This window comes from Phyllostomus discolor, chromosome 10 (genome assembly GCF_004126475.2).
Source record: "Phyllostomus discolor isolate MPI-MPIP mPhyDis1 chromosome 10, mPhyDis1.pri.v3, whole genome shotgun sequence".
In the NCBI taxonomy this organism is placed as follows: domain Eukaryota; kingdom Metazoa; phylum Chordata; class Mammalia; order Chiroptera; family Phyllostomidae; genus Phyllostomus; species Phyllostomus discolor.
In genome coordinates, this window is record NC_040912.2 from 39,593,794 (window position 1) to 39,608,066 (window position 14,273).

General features: G+C 33.8%; 1 protein-coding gene across 13 annotated transcripts in view; it reads left to right on the forward strand.

Annotated features, from left to right (window-relative positions):
• The window catches only part of CACNA2D1 (calcium voltage-gated channel auxiliary subunit alpha2delta 1), a 453,733-nt gene that overhangs the window by 99,521 nt on the left and 339,939 nt on the right, over positions 1 to 14,273 (forward strand). The window lies entirely within an intron of this gene.

Genomic DNA, 14,273 nt, shown 5'->3' on the forward strand with positions numbered 1-14,273 from the left:
ACATTATACATATGTAGTTCTCAGTGACTTTCTTCCATCAATATTATGTGTGCGTGATTTATCTGGATGTTTGTATTTAGCTTTATTTTTATTCATGGTTAAATATTACTTTATGATTCTGTATCTCAATTTATTCATTTATTTTCTGTCATTAAATATGATTTGTCTTTTCATTTTCTTTGTAGTGTGTTTGATAACATAAGTTATTAATTTTAGTATAGTTGAAGTCAACTTTAAAAATTGTTAATGTTTTTGGATATGTATTTTGTGTAAGAAATCCTTCCCTATCCTTAGGTTATAACCACTATTTTATATATTATATTTTAAAAGGTTCTATGTCTTTTAGGTTTATTTAATCCACCTGCAACCAATATCTGTCTATAATTTTAGTCTGCAGTTTTTCTACCCAGTGTTCCCAGGGCCATATATTAAATTACCTTGCGTTCCCCTGTGAGCTCCAAATACCAAGCGAGATGTCTGACTGGCCAGTTTCTCGCCGTTTTCTTCTTTAGTAGGCTCATGAACTTCAGAGTATTTTTGAACTTTTACAAATTGTCCGAAGTTTAGATTCAGCATGTTATTATTCAAGATCTTTACTGGATTTTGATTGGTATTTCAGGAACTCAAACAAAATTGCAAATTGATATCATTATGATTTTCGTCTATTTATAATCATGATCCTGTTTTCATTTAGCAAATTTTATGCTATTCATAGAGTTTTAATTTTTTCATAATGTTATTATATAACTTTTGTTAGCTATAATGTCAGAGCTTAAGTTTCATCCCTCTTATTCTACAAATCTCAGCACTGTTGCAGGCATTTGTCTCAGGACTACTCAGAATTTTCTGTTCACTTATCACCCCTATTCAGAGTTTCAGCTTACTATATATATATATATATATATATATATATATATATATATATCTTGTCACAGAAATTTTCCTTTAATTTTTGGGCACTTATAAATCTTCATGTTTCTTAAAATATCCAGGATCTTGTTGTAATGTAATAGGAGGGTTCTTTGGAATATTTGATATGCCCTATTGCCAGAACTTAAAATATTTCATTTTTAAGACATATGTAAGTAATTTATGATAAGATAATACTTCATGACTAGAAGATTCAAAACATTATTACCTTCAATTTGGGGTATGTGATACCATTTTTAGGTATCATTTATAGATGTAAAGTGTGTTTTCAAGAAAAGTTTTGCTAATAAAAATGAGATACTTGTTACCTAAGTGATTAATATTCACTTAATCACTTAATGACAACTGAAAGTGATTCCATTTGTGTTGATCTTTAGCAGCTTACATTCCCTTCCCCCCCCACCCCCCCAGATATAGGCAGCAGGTCATCTGGATGTGAAAGTCCCTTGAAAAATGAAATGAAATAGAATGAATCTTGTCTTAATTGGATTAAAATGGAAGCCTATTGAGACTTTTTTCCCCCTTAATCAGTTGGATTTGATGGTCTAGACACCTGGTGCATGACTTAAGTCCTGTTGGGGGATCAGTGACTGCCTTAAGTGCAAGATGGCAGAATACAGAAAATACAATACCTAATTAAATGTAGAATTAGTTAGATTTTATGTCAGGGAGAAACATTTACGTTCATTTTCAAATTAAAGTCTTTATTCAAGTTGTTTTGATTCCACAAAAATAAAAAAACACATTATTTTAAAAATTATTTTGAGGCTACATACATTGTCCTGTAAATTAATGCAAGATGGCATTTTGGATTTGCTTCTATTTTTGTTGCAGGCTTATGATTAGGGAGACTTCTGGACTAAAGGAGCTCAAATTTACCTGTGTGGGATACCAATGTTATTTTATAAGTGTATTGGAAAAGTTATGAATATACAAATTTGAGGTGTATGATAAAATTTAATACTAGTTGACCTTATTGAGTGTTTAGTAAGTAGCATTATCTAATTATTCCTCACAGTAGTACTAAGCTCTAGACCTCAATATTAGTCTCATTTTCCAACGAGGAAACTGCATTTTTGAGGATACTTTTAACTTGCTCAAGGATACGTATTTAATAAGCAACGCTAGTGCTTCTCAAACTTTAATGTGCATGTAGTTTACCTGTGGCTCTTGTTAAAATGCAGATTTTTATTCAGTCATCTGTATAGAAATACTACAAATCTAATTAATTTCCAGGGGATGTTGATGCTCCTGGTACAAAGACTGTATTTTGAGTAGGAAGAATGTAAGACGATTCAAATTCAGGTGTGTCTGATTTCAAGATCTGTATTCAAATATGTCATTTGGGCTGAAGAAGTGTATAATCATAATAAGGAAGAAATGAGGGTTAGGTAGTATGCTGTAAATTATCATTCATTTAGATTAAGAAGTATGTTTTAGTTAATAGAATATTCTGGAAGGTTATGAATTTTTTAGTGAATCCTGTATCAGTTAGTCTTCTTCAGAAAAGGGAGATGTAAGGAGACTTGACTAGAGGTGGTAACCACACAATGTAATAAACAGGTTAATATATTATAGAATTATACACCTGAAACTTCTATCATTTTATTATCCAGTGTCACCCAAATCAATTCAATAAAAAGATGAAAAAAAGAGATAAGGAATAGGAAGCAGACAAAAGAAGAGACAGTTGGAGGAATTTGAAGATTAAATATAACTACAGAAATATTCACTCTGTAGTCAAGTAGAGTTGTAGATAGAGATACAGACACAGATTTATATATAAATATATATTTATTTGGCAAATATCAATATTCTTTTAATATATACATACTCTGGGCACATGTATTAGAAATATGAGCATGAAATTAATAGGCCCACAATGTCCTATCTTGAAATGTACTGGAAAAATATCTTGGTAAAAAATTAATGATCAAGTAAAGAAACTACTGATACTTTAAAAAAGATTTAATGAAATAAAATATATATTATTCAACATTTTTTATTTTTATTTGAATTTGAAAAAAATATTAAATGTTTGTTTTTCAGTATCAAGATTATCAACATAAAATACCGCTGAATATGTATTATAGATAAAATATTTCAAAAAGAAGTAAATTGAACTGGTTGTTTTCTCATATATCTACTAAAGAAATTCCCTAGGAGTTTATATTATTCACTTTTTTTTAAGGAAATGAGCAACTAAGGTGTTTTTTCTTCTTTTAGTGGAATAATTATAATGTCTGTGATAAATTTTATTATGCCTGCATGTATACTGATTTTATGTATTTGAACATTAAATTTTTAATTCTGTCTTTTATAGCCTGTTGATTAAAAATGAAATCATACCTTATTTTATGGCTTCATGCTTATCACATTTGTTTATATGTTTGACTCAAAACTACTTTAACCAATATTTTCTTTCAGTTTCAGCATTTATTTTCCCTTTTCTTCACCCTCATATTGTACTATGATCTTTTGATCTGCTCCATCAGCTAACCTTAGAAATAGCTGAAAGACAAATCAATATAAAAAATTTTGTTGCTATTGCCATAAAACTACCTCTTTTATAGCAAAACAGACTTTCCACTTAAGTCATTTTTTGGTTTTGTTTTTGTGGCGTTGTATAAACATATTATGATTCTGATGATTGATGTGCATTGGTCTCTTACAGAAATCCTATGAAATAGGCACATTAAACATCTGTTCTTCTTGTTTTATAAATGAGGAAAATGAGAAAAGACTAGGGTTCTTGTTCAAGATTTCTATAGATAACATGAGGCTGTGGTGGAATTTAATTTCAGGATGTCTGTTTATGAGTCTAGCTTTTTTCCCCTGTAGGTCCACACTGGCAATTTTAGCCATTTTATTTACAAGATATATTTCCTAAATGAGTATTTTTTCCTGCTATGCTTATGTCTCACAAACTGCCTCAATATAATAATTTTTTCTGCTAAGATTATTGGTTTATTCTTAAGCAATCTCATATCAAACGATGTTTAGAAGCAAAAAAGAAGCAAGCCATCATTGTTATTAACATTTATTTTAGCCTGCTCTAGGCTGAAAAATCTGCAAGTGTTAATGAACAGCTCATGGAGAAAGCTTTTCAACAAAGCAGTCCAACCTCCAATGGTGTCTCCTGAAAGATGGAGGTGAATTAAATAAGTGGTCTTATTGTTCACCACCTAGCACAGCCAAGGGGATCTGCTGAGTTAATGAAGGTCTCTAGACATTCTGCTCAAAGAAAATAGGATCAAGGTTATAATAAACACATTTTTCTAGTGACACTTTTCCAATTATGGTGTATCCTGTCTCCCTCTGGCTGTCCTGGTAACTTTAATTAAAACTGCTCCAATCTATTATGCAGCTTTAAATACTGTAATATGCCCCAACTCTTAATTCAACCTTGGTATTCAGTTTATGATTAGATAATGAAAAAAAGAAAATAATGAATGTTTTTAAATGATTATTAAAATAGTTTTTTTCTGGAAGGAGTAGGTCACTGTTGTTTAATGAAATTGTTTTATGTGTCTTTAGCTTTTAGACCAATAGTTCCCTGTCTTTCGTGCTTATCATTAGTGCCTATAGAGTTTGCTAAAAACACAGATTCCTAGCCTTTATCTCTAGAGGCTTTAACTCAGAAACAAATAAAGAGACCTCAGAAAACTAGGTCCAAAGAAGTGATAAAAAGATCCATGAAGAAATGTGGAATTCTGCAGAGACTCAAAGAATTTAAAATGCATTGTGTCTGGGTTTTAGGAATCATTGGTTTACTTTTGCAAGAAGAGATTCATTAGAATATATTGAAATGGAATAAAGACTACACAGTGTTAAAGAGTGACTGGGAATTGAGAAATTGTCGAGAAATTTGCATTCTCAGAAAGTTTGGCAAGACAGTGAAAAAGAACTATGGCATACTGCTAAAGACTATTTTTTTGTTTGTTTTTGAAAATGAAGGATGTGTAAATTTGCTTATAGATAGAAAGGGATTATTAAATGTGACAATAAGATAAAAATATCTCAATGTTGAAGGATAATTCTAGATAATATAGATTCCAAGCTTAGAGTCATAAAGATTATCTTAGAAAAGATTGTGGTATCTTTCACTTCAGGGAGAAGGGGTATTAAATATGAATAAAGATAATTAAATTTGCAGGTAGAAAAAAGTTGAAGTCACTGGATGACCATTTTTTTCTTGGTAAAGTAGAAGTTTAACTTATATGCAAAGAATGAAGAGGCTACGGGCATCGTGAGGACTATACTGAAGATTTGGGGAAGCAAAGTAAGAAAAAGTGAAAGTAGTTTTGTATGGATAAATGAAATGACTGATAAAAAATCTAGAGTCTTCCTAACATAAAGCAAAAATAGAAGGTATAAAATACCCTCATGTTCTACGAGTGAGTGAGGTGCTGAGCTACATATAAACTTGAGTGTTGTCCAGAAATTGTGTGTGTCTTGACCATTAGCCCAAAACCTATCTTAAGGGTATAAATTTATCTAGGTTGAAGAGAATAAGGAAAAATTACTTTGGAAAACATGAAAAATTGTGCTATTTCTGTTTTCACAGAGAAAAATAGTGTAAATGCTTTTGAGAGGATTACTCAGATTGCTTATGTATTTATTTCCCATTGAGTCTGAGTGGTAAAGGGACTAGGTAATCCACCATTTATTTTGCCAAATTGGGATTACTTTTATTTATTTGGATTTGATATATCTGGATGCTGAGGCATTGCCTGCCTGATGGCTGAGCAATGAAGGGCGTCTTCATTGGGCATATGCTCACACACAAATCAAAGCGGAGGTGGGCTTTGTCGGATAGAGCTGGTCTGGGACTCAATCCAGTAGGGCACTCTGCCAGAGGCAAACCCAGTTCAGCAGAAAGGGGGTAGATACATTCTACCAAATGGGAACTGAGGCGTAGTTGTAAATGGCAGCCAGAGATGCTGTATTGCCATTAGATGCTGAATTGCCAATAGATGTTCTAGATACTTCCAAACAATGCAGACAGCACCTCAAGAGAAGAACAAGTCAGGGATGAATAGCCACCATTTCCAAAGCATACTGGCTCACAAGCATAGCCAAGAAAGGACTGTCCATTAGGAGCTTCCTCGTGGTGCCCTTGCTGACATCACCACCTGTGAGTTGGGAAGTATGGGAGAGGTGGCATCAGGAGAAGCTCCAAGAGTAGAGCAGAAGTTTCCCATACTTCTCAAATAGACTCCTGAAGTTTCTCTACCTGGAGCAGTACCAAACTAGTAATACAAGTACAAATTAATTTAAATTAAGCTTAAAGTTTTCATTTTAACCCAAGTTAGATACTTTAATTAATCAACTGAGATTGTTTTTAGGTATAAAAGTTGTATGTGTGGTATTGGATGGAAAAGTTATAGAACTTGTAATGCTAAAGTTGTGTTCAGATATGATTAATAAGCGAGCTAACCAGAGTATTATTTGAACAGATTACAGGTTTATTTTGTCTCTTATAACAAGAAATGTGGACATACGTAGCTCAAGATATTTCCAGAAGTTCCACTCTGTTACTTCTGTGTACATCACACTGGGTAAGCCCTGACTGCAAGGGGGGAGGAGAAATAGAGTTTTCACTTCCCTGTACATAATTGTACTCTAAGTTCAAATATTTGAACAGCTAGCTGGTGTCTATGTCAAGACCTTTTCAAAATTTAATGAGTTTTAGGGAAGAAAGTCTAGAGAAAATTCATTTTAAGAAGCAAAGAAAGAAAAACATTGGCTCCTTTAATATAATTGCATGCATAATCAATTCAGGTTCTCTAAAGAGGCTAGAAACAACATTAACAGATGAATGAAAAAGCCATTGAGTTCATCTTAGATTGAAGATTCTCAGAGTAAATTTTGTAAACATCCTGGACAATTCAAATATTTGAAATCATTAACCGTGATAGGTAGGGTCTGGTAATGACCAAGAGTTATATGTGTACAAGAAAGTAGACAATTTTATATGGATAAAGTGTAGGTTTATAGGGAAGAGTGGAGAAACATGAAATTGTGATATAGGTAGAAATTTAAGAAATTAAGAGTCCTAGGTGATAACAACGTTGAATCAGTAAGTGAGCAAGTCATTTAAATGGAGAAAAGTGAAAGTTTTGAAGTTTTAGAAAGGAGCAAATTCACAATTAGTACTTTGAATGTCTGCTGTGATCCAAATGCTTTTGCTAGACTCTTTTCTTACATTTCTAACACAATTTCTATTCTGAAAATAGGTATAATTGATAACACTTTAAAGGTAAGAAAATAAAAATTCATATAATTAAAAATTTTTCAAGTTTCATACAACTAGCAAGTAATTTAAATCCATACACACACATATAAATTACCTGGTGTTTCCTGTGCAGCCTTTATTAGTGTAAAAACTTCCCACATTAACTCATTTAATCTTCACCGTACATCACCTGACACTCAGATGAAGGTCTTGACCAAGTCTTACATAGACAAATATTTGGGCTAGAATCCTTGTTTGTAGGTTATCTAGCTTTTAGCTCTATGCACCACATTTCATACTCAACGTTATTTCTCAGTAATTTCAGCCAAAATATATTTTGTCATTTGTTCAATCCAATCAGATCTCTCTGTACAGGTGCCATTATGACTATTATAACTAAGTAAGCCACACTAATTATGCCTTTAATTGGGTCCCATAGTACTATCAGATGTAACTCTTGTAAAATGAATCTTCATCTGCTTTGTTTGCCTTGTAGCATCTGACCCCTACTTAGAGCACAGTTCCGCACTAAATAAAACACAGACCTAGAACCTTCAGAATGTCCTTCCAGGTATTGGTTTCACAAGAGAATTCCTCCTGATTTTTGAAATCCAACTTTCACAGAATACACAGATATCGCAATAAAATATTTTTGTGTTTTTTTGTTTGTTTTTTTTTGCTGATGCTTATAAGGCAACTACTTACATATACAACTCCAAACTCAGTATTTTTTAACAAAGCAATATCTGGGAGGAGTCTTGATGTACATTCCAAATATGATCAGTGGAAGAGAGAATCATGCACAGATGCTTTGAAGAACAGCCCAGGTGCCAGCCAAGGATATGTGCATGTTGTCTGCTGGCACCGAGGAACCAAGTCAGGCCAGCAAACACCTATATCTTAATAATCCTACTCATTGTTTCATTAGGAAGTGGTGTTTGTAGCACTTTATGCTCTAATATAAGAGTTTCTTACACTTATCAATGCAATATATTTTACTGTTTTAGAATTTTAAAAGTTGGAGGTGTAGATTGATGCAAAAACATGGTATTTTTTTTTCATTTAACATAGTAAATGATAAGCTATCAGAATTTTCACTCAGAACATCCTATTTTTTCTGATTTTTTTCTGGCTTAAATGGAAGATGCCTGTATTTCTTTATACCATTTGTTAACATGCTAAATGGAAATCTCTACACGTACCACCACATTTCCTCTCTTACTTTAGTAGCATCCTTATGGATTTTTCAATCTATCATTATAACAGGAATTTTGGGCCAAACAGAGGGGACAGTGAAGTAGTAAGTGCTATTAGAATATCTTACATGACTAAGAAGGAAACAGCAGATCCATATACCTGTAACTATAGTGCAGCTCCCTAGCACATTCAGCATTTTAATTTTTATAACATTCTGTTTTGATTTATATATTCTGTAAAGGTTTGCAATAAAGAGTTTTTAAACAACAGCTTCTACTGTAAATTTCTCAGTGCTAGAGAGTACTTCCTCCCACCCACATTCCATAAGGTAGGTTCTGAACTAAATGTGACCTTATGAACAAAGCCACTTTTGGAAAAAAGCTAGGTACCAAATATATCTTGAGGGTGGAGAGTACAATGAATGGTCGAGTGCCCCTAAATTTTTAATGGAAAATGTTCATATAAGAAAAGGTTCTGGGCAACAATTATAATCTTATTCTAATAAAATCCCTTTAGAAATGTGATTCTTATAGTCTTGTGTTGACTTAATTCTATAGGATCAGAATTAATATTTAAAGTATCAACAAGAGCGTTGTTGTGTGGGCAGTTTGACAAATACGATATATACTCTGGTAAAGGAACACTTGCAAAAACTAGAGTAAAAGAGAGTGTTGGGTGTGTTGATTGCACTGAGTAAAATGGGAATTAAGTGAAGTGACTTGCAAAGTGAAAATGTGAGGCCCGTCTTAAAAAGTGATCAAGAATTTCAGGGTGACAGCAGAGGAGCATTAAGCCAGTTGTGGAGTCCACCTGAGCGAAGGGCCCTGTCAGACTGCAGAAGCTACGCACCCACAAGGCTGGCCAGCCCGTGCACACAGTTGATTAGTGGCAGATCTGGGACTAGACTTGATATTTTTAACTATTCATACAGTGCTCTTTCTTGGATGATACTCATTGAACTTTACCTGGTGACTTGAGAGTCGGTGAAACCTGTGACAATCATTAAAAAGATAATCCTGAGTGAGGCCAAAAAAAATCCATATTTCATTCCACTTCTATTTTATAAAATTGCAAACTATAGAAATGCTCTGCTCTGAATGTGCTATTAAATGTATTTTGTATAAAAGTAAATATGGGTAAAAAGTGCTAATTAAAGGCCAGCCTCTTTGATTCGAGTAATGCAATCTTCAGATCTAACTCCATAGCATGTCACAACAGTGGAGATGATCTGGTTAAGTAGTGTTTGCTAATGGTAAGCACTGTTGAAGCCATTTCCAAAATTGAACTTTAAGGAGTGATCAGATTCCTAAATGTTCTTAACTTTATTTTTAATCTATTGATGTTTAGTTTTTCCTTTTCCTCATTAACCCCTAATTGTTCTGTTACAGAATTACAAAAACTCTAAATCTTCTGTTCATTCATTGTCTAACTTTTACTGAGTATCATGGAGGCAGAAGCCCCATGTGAAATACCCAAAGCTACACAGGTTTTTTTTGTATGCACTGGAGTTCTTTTGAATCTACTCTTTATATATTTTTAGAGCTTATAAAGTCGGGAACTGCATTTGCAAAGATGAGCTCTCTTGTGCTTTCCTTAAAATTCCCTGACATAGTTTGCCATTAGAATGATGGAATGCCCAGTTAATTTAACTAAAACATAATAGGATCATACATCTTGAAGGAATTTTGAGAATTTGTTTTTCTGACCTTCCCCTGTCAGGTAGGTGAATGCCTAGACCACCAAAGTTAGGGAGTTAGCTGCAGTTTCCTAAAGTATTTTCAATAGTAAAGCTATTTACTTCCACAAATGCAGGGCCCAATTATTATTGTTTAGCTTGGTTTTCAAGAAATTATTTCTGACATCCATGTCCTTGTCTAATTTAACTCCCTTTTATTTTCTGTACCCCATATACATTAAAATTTGATTGGCGTTCTCCTTATGAGAATATCTCATTTAGTGTTTGTGAGAGGGATGGGTGCATACTGGGGTTAGTAGGAACTGCCTAGTGTTAGCCTAGTGTTCTTGACAAATGGTGAATCTCAGTTGCTAAGCAATCATTATTTTTTAAGATTATTTTTATTTTTATTATTTTATTTAAAGATTTTATTTATTTTTAGACACAGGGGAAAGGAGGGAGAAAGAGAGGGAGAGAAACATCAGTGTGTGGTTGCCTCTCGTGTGGCCCCCACTGGGGGCCTGGCCCACAACCCAGGCAAGGTGCCCTGACTGGAAATCAAACTGGTGACCACTCAGTTCACAGCCTGTGCTCAATCCACTGAGCTACACTATCTAGGGCTGAGCAATCAGTCTTGCCAGACATTGTGTTAAGTGCTTCACAGGTGTTATCAAATTTATCCTTCAGAACAACCTTAGGAAGTAGGTGTGCTATTGTGCCTGAAGATCAGAGTTACACTGAGATATAAATGGCCTACAGCACTGTGTAAGTTTCAAGTCTACAGCATAGTGTTTTGACATCCATATAGCTTGAAGTCAGTCGCACAGTAAGTTTAGTTACCATCTATCATCTCATGTAGATAAAAACAACAGCAGTGCACATCTTCAAAATCCAGAGTGCTAACCATTACACCATGGGACCAGCAGTGCACATCTTTACACATGGAAAAAACTTTTGATTATTTTATTAGAATTAAGTCATATGAATTGAATGGTTGAGCCAAAAGCAGATGGACATTATTTATATTTTCTTTTAGAGAAATTATTGTTAGTCTTTCTGTGAACTCCTTCTCTCCCTTTTCTTTATTTGTTTTTAAATAACAGGGCTTCTGAAAACTTAGGAACAGCTAGGTTGCATTTGGCCTAGTACAATGAGTTAAATTTGGTTCTGTAAGCAGAACTTAATTTTGAATGATAGATATATTTTTAATTATTATAATAATGTCAAAAACTCAGAGTGTTCTCTACAGATTAGTGTCTTTGCTTTTGGCAACATAATCAGTTCAAAATTAACAGGCTGGCTGGGGCAAACATCTGTCTTCCAAATGTATTTAAAAATATGTTCAGCCTAAGATTTGCAGTTTCTGATTGCACATACCTGCTCACATGATCTATCCTGTGTGTGTTATCCCAGCCGCAGGCAGCATGCCAGTGTGCCACACTGTGGACCCGTGATCCTGCTGTCGGCAGGCCTTGTATGCTAGGGCAGCTGACGCCACCAAAGCCCAGCTAAAAGCAGACACCAGCTTGTGTCTTGACAGCTGAAGCATTAGTTCCAAAAGACTGTCTGCTCCTTCTTTGGCTAATTTACCCATTTAGTCCCAGGACTCATTACTCCTCCATCACAGCTACTCCTATAAATGTTAGTCTATTGTTGCCTGAGAAACCAATCACCTCTGATTGTTTATACTGCCTTCTCTCAGAAATTCTAGGTCAGTCAACTTAAAAGTCCAATAATAAATAATAATAATGACTCATTTTTTACAAGAGGGTTTACAGAGAATTTATTGTCCTGTACATTAATCCCTATGCCATTATTTTTTTCAGCACAACAACATAATGTGACCTCTTAAAAAGAGAAAGAAATAAATCTTCCAGTGTGATACTTATGTGCTCAGGATATTCCTTTAAAATGTGGATGTTCAATAGCCAGTTTGGCTTTAAGTTCATAGAAATAAATTTGACTCAGCAGAAGTGTTCATTTTTATTAAAATGCCTTTGCACACATCAGCTTTGCCCTTGCAAATGGGCATTTTTTTAAATTACAAGATCAAAATAGATTTAAAAAGTATACAGTTTCTGATGTCTTCATTAGTAACTGTATTTGACTCACTAATTATAACCATTGAAATGATACTAAGTTTATCCACTCATGTACTGATGGACATTTGGGCTGCTTCCAAATCTGGATTAACAAAAAAGGTGTGGTGCATTTACACAATGGAATAATACTCAGTCTTAAAAAAGAAGGAAATCTTACTCTTTGCAACAACATGGATAGACCTGAAGAGTGTTATGCTAAGTGAAATAAGCCAGTCAGAGAAAGAAAAGTACTATATGATTTCACTCATGTGGAATTTAATGAATACAATGAACTAACTAGCAAGACAGAGATAGACTCATGGAGAGAAAGCAGGAACAGCTGTCAGGGGTGAGGCTTGGGTGGGGTATGTAGAGGGACTGAGCGGAAAAAAAACCCCACACAACTCATGGGCATGGACAATAGTGTGTGATTGCCAGGGACAGGGGGATTGAGGGACAGTGGAGGAGGATCTAAGGGGATAAATGGTGATGGATGAAGACTTGACTTGGGGTGAACACCCAATACAGTGTACAGATGATGGGATGTGGAATTGTGCACCTGACACCTACAGAATTTTGTTAACCAGTGTCACTCAATAAATTCAATGAAAAAGAAAAAATGAAATTAATTTTCAGAACTTCTCAGAAAATGATGGCATTTTTAAGATGAAATATTAAAGTGTTTTAAAAATAAATATCTTAGGTAACACCTTAAATAGAAGAAGAATCATATTAAGTGCTCATGATAACTGCTAAGCACTTACTTATCTAACGACCATGCTAAGGATTTTATTTGCATCTACTTATTTAATCCTTACAATGTATTTCTACGTACAGTATTAATATTGTATCTATTTTATGGAGATATTTTGCCCAAGGATTTGAATCCAGATCCATTTAATTCCCAAGCTTTATGGCAGCATTTCTCCTCAGTCTGCCTTGATTTACTATGTGTCAGACACATATAAACATATTTATTATTTTTGTGTGCATTATTTCATTCTATAATTTCTTCTCTTTCACTTCCTCTCCTCTATCTCCTCTTTTTTCTTTTACTTCCCCTGCTTCTTTCTCTTCTTCAGTGTGATAAAGTAGGAATTATAGATTAGAAAGTTTTAAGTAGTTCTAGAATGGTATTTTTGTTTAAAAATAAGGTTATATATTTTCATGTTTAATTTTATATTAGATGTGCTATACAAAAGAAGTGGTAATGATAGCTTCTTTTAATTTTAATTACAATGCAAAAAGAAAGACTAAAAGAGAAGAAGGATGGGTGGAAGGAACAAAGAGGGAAGATCTAGCCTTTCTATTTTCCAGTCTTATTACTGGTAATGCATTAAATATTTAATGGAAAGATGTGTGGTTGTCTGGTGATGGAGACAGAGATTGTAAAATCTAAAAGTGTTTATGAAGCTTATTGTAATTACTTGGGTTTGTATATGAAAACCAACTCTTTAGGGCATCTACAAATCACACACTGTGCTGAGGCTTTTGTGCCTAAGTGAATATATTGGGTTGGTCAAAATGTTCATGTGGTTTTATTTTTCCGTAAAATAAAAGACACTTTTTCATTTTCACCAGTAACTTTATTGATTTGGATATTTTGAGTATGTTAGCTATTTCCTGTGTGGTATAATGTTGATTGCTCTAAATTAATGTCTCAATTTGATCCCCATCAATTTCAGCTGGTCCACCCAACTGAGAAACATCATCCAGTGAGAAACCTCCAGCATGAAACTTCACAAACCACTTTTGACACGTTTGATCAGTCACAGCACCTTCTCCATACATGGCACATTTTTTTTGCATATCAGTTGCATTTTTACCTTTATTGAAATAATAAAGCATAATATGCCAACAATCTCGCTTATTTTCTTTCATCTTCAATATTAAAATGGCTACACAAATTCACCAATTTTTATGTTTTTTAAAAAATGCATGCTGATATGGCAGCTATCACAATACAGTCCAAAAAAATTGTTCCCAATGAAGTTCAAGACAACTAAGCACTCCTAGAGCAATCTTATGCAAAAATACCAAGTGAAATTTTTGGCCAACCCAATATTTTGGGAGTATTTCAGGGAAACTCTATCTAGATAGTAAGGAGCACATGCAGTTGTGGCATAAAGATAAAAATTAATTAGAATAGTTC